Consider the following 15342-nt stretch of genomic DNA (forward strand, 5'->3'; position numbering starts at 1 on the left):
AAAAATCCCAGCATCTTTGACTCTTTAAACCGCATTCAATAACTGGGAACGGTCTTTTATCAATTTTTTTTTTTTACTTTTTTTCAACCTACTCACATTACAAATAGATTGATATGTGCCACATGCCGCACTTTTGAGGTTATACCTATTTGCACCTGCCACTACATTTAGATATGAATTTTATTTTTATAATAAAAAAGAAAAATTCCAACATCACAGGAAGAAAGACAGAATTCGGGACTAAGTTTGTGAGTCGAAAAGTTATTTTTTTATTACGAAACCTTCTCAGTAAATATGTACGAATATAGAAAACCCCAGTTGTTGGTTGTTGGTTGTCAACATAAAAATACCATAAAATTGCTTCTGTTGAAGTCATAATGCCTTTCACCAACCATATGCATCGCACCAAGGATTTCATTCCTATACATTCTATATACCCACCTTTACAGCGGATGCTGTTGCAACTTATCATCGTGGAGCTTACTACACTTTATGATGTTTACTCGTTAAAATATCCTTCTTTTTTCATATTTTTTTTTTTATTTTCAATTTTGCGAAAGTCATGGCAATAAAATATTATTCAAACTCCATCAGGTACACATGACAGCGTGGCGTGGTGATGCTGACGGTAACGGTAACGGTATATAGGGGATATGAAAAATGGAGTCAGTTTCCTCTTTTGACGAAGTTGCAAGAGCGCAAACAAGGCAACGTAAAATAATTTAATATGCAGTTGTATGACTTTTTGGGGGGGGGGCGGGGGTCTTTTTTTGTACCTATAGAAGGTAGTTTCTTCTCCAGTAGCACAACACAGATGCCTTATAGATGCATGGAATTGATGAAGCTCCATAGTGTACAATGAAGGCAAGTCATCAATTTCCATTTGGAAACTTTTGATCTCGTTAGCATAATGTCGAGATAGTTTGGAAACTCTGATGACATTAACTTTTTCAAAATTTAATCTTTATTGAAAAAAATAAAGTTTAAAAAATTCAATTTTTAACCACATCATAGGTCAAAATATTGATTGTGTAAAATTCGATTGAATATGAAAGTTGGATCCATGGTTAATTTAACTTAATAAAGTCTTTTAACATTTAGTTTGACCTTTTTGGAAATTAAAATAATCCTTTAAAAATTAGATTTACTGTATTGCAAATTAATATCATCCTTTTGAAAATTAAGGTAACACTGGTATGCAATTATACTCTTCGAAAAGATTTTTGTATGCTGATTCCGAATCAGAAGTCAGAATTGGCCTAGCTAGTCATGTTTTATAGATATTCTTGTTAGAAAATCTCAAAAACCCATTTTTTGCTGTTTTTGAAGCAATAATTTGGCAAAATGTAATCTTTTTAATTTAATTAGTTACGGTTTATGAAAGAACTTGTTTTTTTCCTTCAAATTCAGTTTCAATCATCTCAATATCTCTTTTCTTCTCCAAGTTATCTAAATAAAAGTAAGTTAAGTATAGGTTTGACTTATCTTACTATGAAGAAACTGATTTTCAAAAATTCATATTTCTTTCTCCTAAGAATGAAAGTATACTTTTCTAATGGATTTTAATGTGCTGATTTTGAATCCGAATTCAAAAAATTTCGGTCAGCTTTCGTTTTAGAGATATAGTAGTTTTTTTTTTTTGAGAATTTCTAAAAAAAAAACTTGGTCACAAGATCTTTTAATGCGTATATCTCAAAATTCTGACGTGATAGAATTTTTTTGATTTCGAATTCGAACCTAGAACAGCAAATGCCATCCTAGGAGAAACAAATCTGAAGCTTTACAAGGCGGTATATAGAACGGTTTATCACAATTTATATATTTTTAGATAGACAAATTGTATATAAAATTACAAAACACATAAATTTGCTTTTACATATTTGACTTTTTAAATATAACGGGAGTAGAGATTTTACATTTTCCTTTAATTAATAAATACAAAATTTTCAAAAATCATTTAACAACAACCGAAACCAGATTTAGATTCAGGAAAGTCAAATCTTTCATAACTTCAGAAAATTATTTGAAGGAGAAAAAAAAAGATAAATTTTGCACACCAGTGTAATTAATTTCATAACCAAATTCACCATTTTGCAAATCAAATTCACCTTTTGAAAAAAAAAAAATAAGCTTGAATTTTTCAATAAAAACTGTAGGATTTCAAAAATTTTTCTTTTTGCATCCTTGAATTCTTGTAGTCAAGGAACATTAAATCAAAAGTCAGTAGAAGACTTCAAGTGAAAGACTGCAAATGAGATTGCCTAATGGACAGGACATCTTGAAATGAACTTGATTTGCCAACATTATTTTCTCACGCTCTAATTCTTATTGTTTGTTGATACTCAACATCAACATCTTTTTCCCAAAAAAAGAAATACAGCCCATTTACAGAAACAAACTTCATCTGAAATTCTTTTGTGCTCCAATAAGAATCATCCTTGACTGTTTAATTGTCCTGACAAGATATATGTTTTGTCAATTAAGTGATTGAAGTGTTTTTTCTGTCAAAGAATGAATGTAACTGACACATATCCCTGATGGAAGCAAATCCAAATAAATGCCTCTCTTTCCAAAAGACACTTAATGTCTTCAGCTGCCTAATTCATAAGTTAGGCAGAGTATTTTATATATATGCTTTTCCTACGCATTTTGTGGATTTTGATGTTGTTGTTGTAGTTGTTGTTGATGTTTTGATGACTTAAACCAAAATAATGACCACAACATTTCAGCACAATAAGATTCAGACAAGAGCATACGCAATCTTCACTTATTATATGTTTTATCCAAGTTTTGTTTGTGTGTTTCATTGTGTGTTGGCTATAGAGAAATAACTTGAGTGCATAAGTACCTACCTACAAAATTTCCTATTTTCTTAATGGAATGCAAGATGCTGCCAGAAGCACTAATTTTATATAAAATTGGAATCCATCAGGACCATCTGTTTGTTTGTGTTGAGTGCGGATTTTGATAAAGAAGATTCTGTCTTTAGCAAACATTTTTGTTTAATCTTAAAAGAGTCTTTCTTTGCCATATAGAATCATTTTAAACAGATGATGCTTTTTCAATTTAATCTTGGCATGCAATTGACAGTGGCTATGTACTTGTAGTCCAAGTAGTATAAACTTCAAACATAAAAGGAAACAACAGAAAATAAAAGCAAATACCTACACTACTCATTTTAGGACATGTGAGTCCTACTTTCACTTGAAATTTTATTGTCATTTTCTTACGAACCAAACTCTTAGCTATAACGAATAGATTACCATGTTCTCGTGTCTCGTCCATAATAAATCATGTGACCAAGATTTTTCAAAATTTCGTAAAATTTTTGTAGAATTTTCTGCAAACGCTACTCACTTGTCGAAGGTGTCCAACTGAAAAAAATTACTGAGAAAATACTCCAGTTCAGATGGTTTTCGAATCTCAATTTCCTGCAGCTTCGAGAAAACAAGGAAAACCGAACCTTTTGAAAGCAATGTTATAAGACATCCATTTACTGTTAATTCATATAATTCTCATTTAAATGTTCAATATTCTAAATTAATACTTTATGTTTAATCACTTTAAAATAATTTATGTTTGTAATCATATATTTCATTGATTTAAAATTATTTCAAAAATCATATAAAAGGCAGAGCTTGATTCAAAACAAATCACTCTTGTTTGATATTTCATTGAGCAAAGGTTGCCTAGCGCTAACGTTCTCAAAAAAGTATCACACCAGGGGGAGTGGCTTTGATTGTAAGCCAACCTTGAATCGTTTAATTATTTTTTTATTATTTACGACGTTTTCTTCAAAGCGCCTAGATAATTTTATAAAAATAGTTCAACGAAGTTTATGGTTGCCAACTCATTTCATTTAACGTAATTTAAATTTCTCAATTATTTTATTAATAAAATTGTTTGTACATATATTTGAAAATACAACAAAATGTCTTTTCATTCATAATTGTTGTTGACTCAATTTTAATACCTTTGTTCGTTTATCTGTTCAACGTTTACTGCGGTCTTCGGACAGTATAAGCGCCTCAGAATAAATAAACAAAGCTGCGATTTCTAGATTTGTGACAGATAATTTGAGAACTGATACTACACAATAGTGTGTAGTCACACCCACAAACATCAAGGACAAAAACCTGGTCCTACAATGTAATTTAAGTCGAAGTGTCTCTGATGCAAACCCTTTTAGAGTAACATGAATAAAAACGAAATTGTTATCATCTTTGGTAGCGTTTTTGCTATTTCGGAGTTAGGATACCTTTTGATATCTTTTAAAGCTTTTTAGAAATTGTGAGGTGCTTATAAAATGAAAGGAAATTCGCTTACCAACTTCTTATAGATGACCACAAGATTTTTAAGATTCCGACTCCGATAGTAGAGTTTTTTCGAAAGATTTTTGAAGTCATTATAGAAAAATCAGTTGTGGCTTTAAAAAAAGAATAATAAAAGGAAAACAATTGGTACAAAGTTCAAATCAAATAACTTTTAAATTGTTGAAAAGATGAGGTTTCAATGACCTATGAAATAAATTGAAATGTCTTTTCGAGACTTGAAATATTGAAATTAAAAAAAAAAAGACAATACGTCGCCTGAGAATTGTTTTGTCGTATACGCCAATTTTGGAATTTTGGGAAATCGCATTTTAAGGTTTGAGCTTTTATAAAAAAAAACTGGCCGATAGATTTTTTTCAATTTTTTATAGAATATTTTGTGCGATATCTTCTTCATATTTATGTTGTCAAAATTGTCACATCTATTTTAGTTTTCAAATTATCAAGGTTTTTATCCAAAATCAGTTTGTCGTAAACGCCACCAAAATCAACTTTTTTTCCATCCCGTACACGTACGACAAAGTAGGCGCACGTACAACATTCCAATACTAAAAAATAAATAATAAAATGTTCACAGTTCGTTTTTATTTATTAATTAAACATTTAAAAAATAGTTTCTTATTACATAGAAGTAGTATTGGTTTGACTTAGAGGCTTAATTATTAAAATAAATAGATTTAAAATAAAGAAAAACCAAAAAATATGACCATAAACATAAAAAAAATTTAAAAAATGTTATAACAAAAAATAAAAGTCATCCTTTGGCTATGAAATATGAAAGAAATAAAATAAAAATAAACCAAGTTTGGTTAAATTAATAAATTAATATATGGTCAAAAATAAAAGTTAATTAAATAAATATCAAACTAAAGAATTTATTCTAATTTTTTGATTTGAATAACGCTTCATAATATTCTTAGTCTGATTTAGGCATAAATATGAAAAGGCTTTTAATATCAATAATCTTATCCTTAGTTATCGAGTTAGATTTTTTAGTAATTTGAAGACATTGGCTGAACAAATTTACAGGAGTTGCTATGGTAGACTTTTTATATGTTTTAAATATTGATGAGCTTTTATATTCCACTTTTCTACCGCTCGCTTTATAAAATAGTGTAAAAGTATCATCAGTACCATCAATTTGCAAAACAATAACGCAAATTTAGCGAGAACAATGGCGCCTTGAAAAAATAATTTTCGACCAGCAGGTGTTTTTTGCGAGCGGGTGCAATAACAAAACTCACAGCAACCCTTTTTCGCTTCGTTCACGACAACGCGCGTGAACGAAGAGGCGCCACGGGCTCGGCGCCCACGACTACAGTCGAGTTGTTGATCTTGTGTGTTCGATACAAGATCAATAAGTATACAACAATAAAACAGCAACCTTTTTTTCACTTTACTTCGTTGAAGACAGCGAGCGCGAACGAAGTGACAAGATCAATAAGTGTACAACAATAAAAAAATAAAACTGCGACCTTTTTTCACTTCGCTCAAGACAACGCGCTTGAACGAAGCGGCGCCCGCGACCGACGGTTTTTAAATTCATTGTCCTTATAGCACATGAAGTCCTTATTTTCAATAAATACTTTTCTAGTAGGTTTATTATATTTGTTTATATTCTATTTGGGTCATTTACCTTAGACAAAACAAGTTCTACCGTATCTGTTTTGTTCGACGTACGACAAACCAATACTGAAGAAAAAAAAGCTGAAAAATACATAGAATTTTTGTCGTAAACGCCAAAAGTTGGCGCTTACGACAAACCAACGCTAATCCGATGCTTATTTTGTGGATATACGACAAAAAGCACACTAATTATCTCAGTAACGGTAAACGATAGGACAAATCTGATAACAGAAATGAAAAGAGAACGTTTTAAAACCTATTACTACATATCCAGTTTAAAAAAGTGCATTTTGGCGTTTACGACAAAACAACTCTCGGGCGACGAATAAGCAGTAATACAAAAAGCAGTTTTAGAAACCTTAAGAGGTTAATAGTAGTATGTATATTTAAATAATTCATTTTGAGAAGAACCGAATAAACTTTTCAAATCGTATTAGTACAAGAGACAAGTCGATTTTTATGTCCTGAACGCCTACATATGTTTACAGAAGGTTTCTTTATGAAATTAAGGTTCCGAAAAATCCACGGTGTCTGGTCATATCCTGCCGAAAGACCAAGTTGTATGAAAAGTCAGTTAAAATCTGAACCTGATAAAAAACAATATAAAGTATAATTACAATAAATTTCCGCCTACTGACACGCCTACTTTTTGAAAAAAAGATATTTATATACCAAAATTTATTCGAAAAAAGTTTAATTTAAAGAATATTTTGTATAAACGGTTTCATGTAAGTGATATGTTTCAAGAACGCCAGTGTTGTCAAAACAAAATCTTGAACCTGTTTCGTAAGTCGTACTGAACTTATAAAATCTAAATATATCACTGCACAACAAAATTAAAGTTTTTGTATGATGAATAAACCAACCAATACTTTTCCAAAGGTTTTTGATGTGCTGAGCTCGAATCCGAATTCAGAAATATTCTATCAGCTCCCTTTTTTAAAATATTACCATTAGAAAATGCAAAAACACCTGATTCTGAAGTAATGCTGCAATGTGACAATTTTTTTTCAACACTCTTTTTGAAGGTTTGTATACAGAATTGCTTTTCTTCTTTAAAAATCTGATATCTGCGATATCTTTTTTATAATCCGAGATAATTTAATTTGAAGTTACTGCAGTTTGAAATAACGTCATTGATAAAATAAGCCAAAACACACGTACTTAAACTTCAGATTTAAACAGATTTTCAAAGAAGGAAAACCGTTAAAAATTGTGATAAAATAAGGTACCTCACATCATAGCATAACCTCAAAAACATCAAAAACACGCTTTTTTCGCAAATTCTTACGGCAATATTTCAAGAAATAAGATTGATAGAATATTTCTGACTTCATATTCGAGTTAAGCATACCTACCAAAAACTATTGGAAAAGTATACTGTGGTTTATTCATAATAAAAATAGTCAAATTTTGTTAACCAGAGCTATCAGCCAAAAAACGTGTTTTTGCATTTTCTAATGGCAAAATTTCAAAAACTAGAGCAGATAGAATATTTCTGAAACCGGATTCGAGTTTAGCACACCAAAAACCCTTGGAAAAGTATTGCATAGTTTATTCATCCAAAACCCTGTTGTGCAGTGATTTGTAGATCTAATAAATGACAGTAGGTAGTATCGTCACAAAAACCATTTAAACCCACAATAATAATACTAGCATGAATATTTTTGCTTTCCAGGCCAAAGAACTTCAAGCTGTTTTGCCTTGAATCATTTATTGTGCCACCGTTTTGTATGAAAATAATGATAAAACAAGAAAAATTAAATTAAAGTTGTGTTCAAAATATTTTTATTTTTGTGTTTGAAGTCAGTTTTTTAGAAAATTGCATTTATCACTTAAACCATGGAAGATTGTCCCTCACTCCCATAGATATATTTTTACTTGTTCTATAGGGCATTTTTCTTGAAAACGACTCTATCGATTTTAATTAAATTTAACACACGTAATGTTGTACGAAAATCTAACATAACTGAGTTTTTAGTTTTTCCCAAAAAATGCGGACAATGGAAATATGACGAAAGAAATTACAAAACTGTTAAGATACTCGTATATTTACGTTTCTTATGAAATTCCTTAAAAAATCAAATCATTACTAATTCAAAATATTTTTTCTTAAAAGCTTTGACATAAAAGGAAGTACGTGCGGCCAAATAAATAAAAAAAAAAAAAACAAATAAGGTAATAAAAAACAAAAACAAATTAAAAAAAATAAAATTCATTTTTCCAAAAAAATAAAACAACGTCTGAAATCAAATCGCCCCACAATACAATAAGTATGCAGTTTTATTTGCTATAAATAAATGTGCATTTTTAGAAAAAAAATTTTCAAAATCGTTAGAGCCGTTTTTTAAAAAAACTAATTTCTTATAAATAATTTTTTGGAAAAAAAGTTTTAAAATAAAATTGCTATTCCATTTTGTAGAAATCACTAATCAACATCTTAAAACAAAATTTCAAAAAAATTCAATATCCCGTTTTCGAAAATTTGATTTTTCAAAAAAAAAATTTTCAAAATTTTTTTAACCCTCTACTGCATGAATTAATTACATGGGTTCTTTGGGTTGTTTCAAAACGGTTTTCATTAAAAAAATTTGTTTAAATTAATTTGTTTAATAAATTTGTTTATAAGCCAAATTTACCTTCGTATGCATTAAGGGGTAAGAAATCTTACAAATTTTATTTATTCAGATTATGTAAAAAATACAAATAAAAACATCAAAAGATAAATATTTATCATTTAAAAACAAAATAAAGTAAAATTAATACATTGTATTACAAAAGGTTACGAATTAATTCAAATTTGGCTCATTTTAAGACATGGAACCGAGAAAAGCAATTTGTTTTCGTCCGTTTTAAACATTTCTTCTGGTTCACATTCTTTCCACTGTCGAAGTTAGTCTTGCTCCAACATTTTCACCCACTCCCAGATCTTACAAAAACTATAAAGTAATAAAATTATTGAAAAATATTATTGGTGAGCCCCCCTCCCCCTAAAATTTTAAAGGTTACGCCGCTGGAAATGGGTTTAACATGAGAAAAATTTCTCTAAAGGCGAAGGGGCTCCATTTCTGAAGCAAAACATAACTTCCAAGCAAAATAACAATGTAAAGAAACAAAATTTTCCAACAAAAAAATTTAACAAATTGTGTAGATTTACAACCCCTTAATGCATACGAAGCCAAATATGGCTTCCGTACTTTTTGCCCTCCCAAGACCAGGCCAATAATTTTTTTTCAACAAAAATTGCTTCATAGCATACACAATTAGACAATCGATCAAAAATAAATTTTTAATTCCACTTTACTTTCCAAACAAACGCAGTAATTAACACTTAAAGTATGGATATATTCTACATTTTCGATTTCAATGCACACGACTGATCGACTCACCTGTGATCATAAAATACACATTTATTTTGTGTCGGACACACGAAAAAACTATCTCTATGGGTTCTCAGAAACTTAAAGAAGAGGATTGTATTTAATCTTTACCATTTTTTTGTGACAGAGAAGAGAAAAGTGCATACAAACAGACAAAACCATATTTGGCTTCGTATGCAGTAGAGGGTTAAAAATCCAAAAATTATTTGTTTCAAAATTTTATTTTTGGCTTATATTAAAATTATATAAATGCTTTTGTATAAAAAATTTCGTTGAAATACAACAAGCGGTTTTGCAGAAAATCAGATTTGAAATGGCAGGTACCGTTAATAATGATTTTCAAAAAAAAAAATTTTTTTCTTCAAAAGATAGACCTTGTTCAAAAATTAACATTTGAATTTTTTTTTAACAAAATCGTTGGAGCCGTTTTTGAGTTATTAAACTTTTCCGAAATTTTTATATGACAGGTACCGTTATTTTTGGTAGTAAAAATTGGGTTTGTTGCCAAAACATTTAATTTTAATTTTAAAAAACAATACAGCAATATCGGCAATTTTTAACATATAGAGATTAAAGTACTTTTTATTACCGATGCACGTTTGAAAAAAAAAGATCATTAAAATCGGAGCTGTGAAAAATGAGTTCCTCAGCAGTTTTCAGCTTTAGCTTTGCACAAAATTCATAACATAGTTCTTAGCAATACTAGAATCCTTCGTCTCAAATTTCATAAAATTTACGGAAGATCCTTCAATTTGGATACATAAAATGTTTCCCTATTTCCCTGTATTTGTTTGCAAAACCCATCCATAAATTTGTAGTAAAACCTTAATTTGCTTTTAAATCTGAAAAAAATTCCCATTTTTGGCCAACTTAGAACTGCTTTTAAAAATTGTTTTCGTTTTAAATTTTTATTTTGCCAAAAAATTGTTATTTGAATAATAACACACATACAACTGCTACTGCAGCTGATGGTCTATTTCCCTCTAAGTCTGCCTCTGCATATAGAATACAATTCTACCCTCTCTGAATTTGCATACGTTATTCAAGTAAACATGCAATATGCACGTAAAATATTTACTCACTCGCCCCCCCCAAAAAGACATCACACTTACTACTTTCATCATGAAATGAAAATATAACAAGGAACAAGGACTTAAGGCACTTTCTCTCTAGGTTACTTGGTATTTTCAATAAAAAAATAAAATAAAAAAATAAACTCAAATTGTCTCAGGAAGTGCTGAGTTTTATTATTTAAATTACAACAGACAAAACGGTAGATGGAATGTATAGTTACTGGTATCTGCTTCTAACAACAGCATTGCACTTACTTGGAGAAAAAGGCTACCTATTTTTTTGTGGAAGCACTTAGTTTAGCGCATCCTATACTTCCTTCATCACTGTTCTGATGGTAAAAACTGAAGACAGTAAAATAAATTTCATGATTTCTTGAATTATTGCAACCTAACATAGTAATGGTATCTGTGTGTGTGTTTTGATAGTATTTCCACGCGCATTGTGACCTTTAAAGTTGCAGTAGTGATTTATTATTTGGACAGATGCACCTTTTGATATGAATATGGAAGGAATATTCAACTCCAAGGCTCATAACGTATGCATGTCCATTTCTAAATCCTTGAATTTTGGAAGCTTCTTCCTAACTTATAGCACAGAGTGCTCTTGAATAGAAGAGAATACAGTTGGTATGGTAGAATAAATATAATATTTTTTTTTTTAACAAACCTAATTGCATTAGTGTTGGAGCTTGGAGGTATTATTCTCTACTTTGTGTGTGTGTGTTTTTGGCACAAAATAAATACTGGTCGGATTGGATATTCATGAGGGAATAACATTTTGCTGGAAATAATATTTTATTAGGATTCAAGTCTTGTGAAAGAGGTTGTTGTTGGTTGAACATTTTTATGCAGCAGAGGAAAGTGGATAAAATATTACTATCACAGTAGTTAGGTGTACCTACCTTTACCATTCAGCATTGTGTTTTTTGGTTTTTGGTAAATAAATTGTTGTGGTATTATTGTGGTACATAATTCATTTCTATATTTTACAGAAGAGAAATCTTTATATTTGTTTTGTGTTTTATTAATAAAACTATTTATTCTATAATTGAAGCACACAGTGCAAGAACAAAATAACTCTATTTTATTGAAAGTTCAGAAAAACTAAAAAAAGTATTGCTAAAACTAGAAATCTACATGTATTCATTTTGTAAAAATTGATTTATTAGGGAAAGAAAACATAGAAAACTATTGATAAAATTTATTTAATTGATTTTAATCTAAAATTTTAATTTATTACCACAGTTTATAAGTTTAAAGAGATCAGACTTTTAAAATACATATTTTAAATTTAGGAGAATAGAACTCCCAGTACGAAATTCCTTAGCTACCTTAGAAACATTAGGATGATTTTTACAAACACAAAACATATCAAAAATATTCATGATTATTTCAGACTTTGTTGATTTAAGGGCTTATAGAGTTGTTTTTGACAAAATTGGTTTGACGGCTTTAAAGCTTGTATAACACTGGTCTGCAAGGAAATCCTCCTTTAAATAAAATATAAAATACTTTTCTAAAGGATTTTTGTATGCTGATTCCGAATCCGAAGTCAGAATTGATCTAGCACTTCACGTTTTTTAGATATTCCCGTTAGAAAATCTCAAAAACCCATTTTTTTGCTGTTTTCGAAGAAATATTTTGGCATAATGTAATATTTTTCAATTAAAATTGTTACGGTTTATAAAAGAACTTATTTTTTTCTTTCAAATTCAGTTTCAATCTTCTCAATATCTCTTTTTTTCTCCGAGATATCTCAATTTAAGTAAGTTTAGTAGGTTTGGCATATCTTATCATAAAAAAAATGATCTCTAAAAATTAAAATATCTTTCTCCTTAGAACAAAAATATACTTTTCTAATGGACTTTAGTGTGCTGATTTTGAATCCGAACTCAAAAAAATTCGGTCCGCTCTGGTTTGTGAGATATAGTAGTTTTTATTGAGATTTTCTAAGAAAAAACTTGATTTTGTGATACTTTAATGCGAATATCTTAAAATCCTCACGTGATAGAATTTTTTTGACTTCGGATTCTAACTCAGCACATAAAAAACTATAAGAAAAGTATACTTTAGTTTCTAGTAGAAACAAATCTGAAGCTTTACAAGGCAGTTTATCGAATTGTTTTTTACAAATAAGATATTTCTAAATACAAATTCAATCCTAAGTGGGCTTTAGGTCTGATTTATATTTTTTTTTTCTTTTTTTTTTTTTTTTTTTTTTTTTCTATTTTGTCTCCGACGTTTCGACCGTGTTTACAGTCTTCTTCAGGGCTAATTATTTTAAAAAAATAAAAAATTTATAATAAATGCTAAAAAATCTATTATCTATACTTACAGATTATTCTATCTTCTAATTTTAAGAAATAAATCTTAAAAATGTTAAAGGTTTTGTTTGTTTTTGTTTGTTTTTATTTTTAAATATTTTAAAATTCAAAAAATTCGAATTCTTGAAAAAGACGTTTCAAATCATCGAAATTTCAAAATATGAAAAATTTTTAATTATTTGATAAGAAATTCAAAATTTCTTATCAAATCTAGCCTACAGAATCAAGTTGAACATAAATTCAACCTAAAATATTTCTTTGAAGAAACTGACTATAAATATTGCTGAGCCCTTCACAATCTGTTCTTCTATTAACAGTATTGTCTGTATCTAATATATGCAACATTTCTATTAACATTCTTTTACTGTAATGTTTTTCTATCTGTAAAATATCTACGTCAGTAAAATATTATCTATGCCCCTCATCAATACAATGCAAAGCTAAAGCTGTTTTTTGTGAATGTCCGCTATTTATATCGGACCTATGACCAGCTATACGATTTTTTAGTTTTTGCATCGAAGTTCCTACGTAAACTGAAGGACAATGGTTTGTCCCATCTCCTAAACATTTTATTTTATAGACTATGTTTGATTTCTCAATTTTAGAAAGTTTACCCTTCAAATTCGAAAACAATGAAGTTCTTAATATATTTGCCGACTGAAAAGCAATACGAATATTTTCTTTATTCCTAATAGGAGCATTTAAAGTTCTATTTGAAAGATGGGGAATATATATAATGCTTCTATAAGAAACTTGTGTAACATTTGCTACTAAATTTGTCTGAATCAATGGGTTGAAATATTGATTCAATAATGTTATTATTATATTCAAAGGAAAGGAATTTGAAAGTAACGTATCCGTAATTATTTTAATGTTTTTTTGACGAAAGACAATATCACTGATATCCAATACTCTATTAATAAAATTTTTTGCTGTATTAGTTATAACATGCTTAGGCTGTTTGGAATTGTAATTAATGAGACGACCAGAAGATGTAGGTTTTTTATACCAATCAAAAATTAATCGATTATTTTTTCTTATTACCAGCACATCTAAGTATGGAAGTTGACCATTATTTTCAAACTCTACTGTAAATTGAATTTTCGGATGAAAAGAATTTAAAGCATTTAGAGTTGAATCAACATGACTAGACTTGAGAATCATAAAAATATCATCAACATACTTTGTAATTATTTTTGGTTTATTTGGACTTTTATCGAAAACATTATCTAACAAAGCTTTCATTACAATGTCTGCTAATAATGGAGAAGCAGGGCTTCCCATAGGAACTCCTTGTTTTTGTTGATAAAATATATTATTATATTCCAAATAATTATTATCTATTACACAAAAACGTAATATTTCTAGGAATTTCAACTTAGGAATTCTTGTATGATTTTGAATGATATTCCAACTTTTTTCAACCAATTCTAATACTAATGGAATAGGAATATTTGTAAATAAAGATACAACGTCAAACGAAACAAGAATACTATCTTGTTCTAACATAACTGGTGAAACAGTTGAAATAAACAATGAAGCATTTTTTACGTTGTATTTTGAGTCAACAGTTATATTATTTAAAATTTTAACCATGTATTTTGATAATTGATAACATGGCACATTCATTGAAGAACAAATTGGTCTCAGTGGAATATTTGGTTTATGTATTTTGGGTAGTCCATAAATTTTGGGACTATTAGCAGTATAAGTAGTCATGCATTTCTTTTCAGATTCATTTATTAAATTGTTACTGAACAAGTATTTAACAAGATTGTTATTTTTAATTTGTACTTTATTTGTCGGGTCACTTCTCAAAATGGTATACGTATTCCTATCAGCCATCATAACTTCCATTTTTCCAATATAATTTGTTTTTTCTAATGCTACTGTAACATTGCCTTTATCTGCATTAACAATATAAATTTCGGGGTGTCGTTTTAAGAATTTACTTGTATCATTAAATATTTTATTTAAATATTTATCAAAATATGGAATAGATCCAAATCTCATAAAATTCTGTAAAATGTTAGTGAAGCAGGACCGTGCAGGTTCTTGTTCATTCTGTTCTTTACTTTTTATCAGTTCCTCTCCATCGGCTATCATTTTAAATATGGGTATGTTTTCTTTTTTAACAGGTAACGCAAATTTTGGACCTAATGAGAGAAGCCATTTTATGTCCTCTGGAAATTCTACTGTGGTTTTATTTACAAACCAATTTTCTTGGAAATGTATTCTCATCTCCTGTCTAACTTTAGATTTTAACAATAAAATAAATATAATGAGCGTTGATATTTTACATTTTCCTTAATTAAGGTGTTTTTGTTCCTGTAGGATTTACTAAAAAGTAAAGGATTTCGATATTTCTGCTAATTTTAATAAATCAGTATTTTAGAATATGAGAAAACATTAATGTAAAAGGATATATTTCGTGTCAATCGATAGGCCATATTACGAGGAATAAGTCCTCCAAATTTGAGCTCAATAGTTTTAATTTTGCACGAGTTCAAATAAATCTAAAAGGTTGATTTTTTAGAAACTACCCACATTTTTCAAAAATCATTTTTACAAAAATGGTACCTGATAGAATTTTTCTGAAACCAGATTT

The sequence above is a fragment of the Episyrphus balteatus genome, chromosome 3 (assembly GCF_945859705.1).
Source record: "Episyrphus balteatus chromosome 3, idEpiBalt1.1, whole genome shotgun sequence".
NCBI lineage: Eukaryota > Metazoa > Arthropoda > Insecta > Diptera > Syrphidae > Episyrphus > Episyrphus balteatus.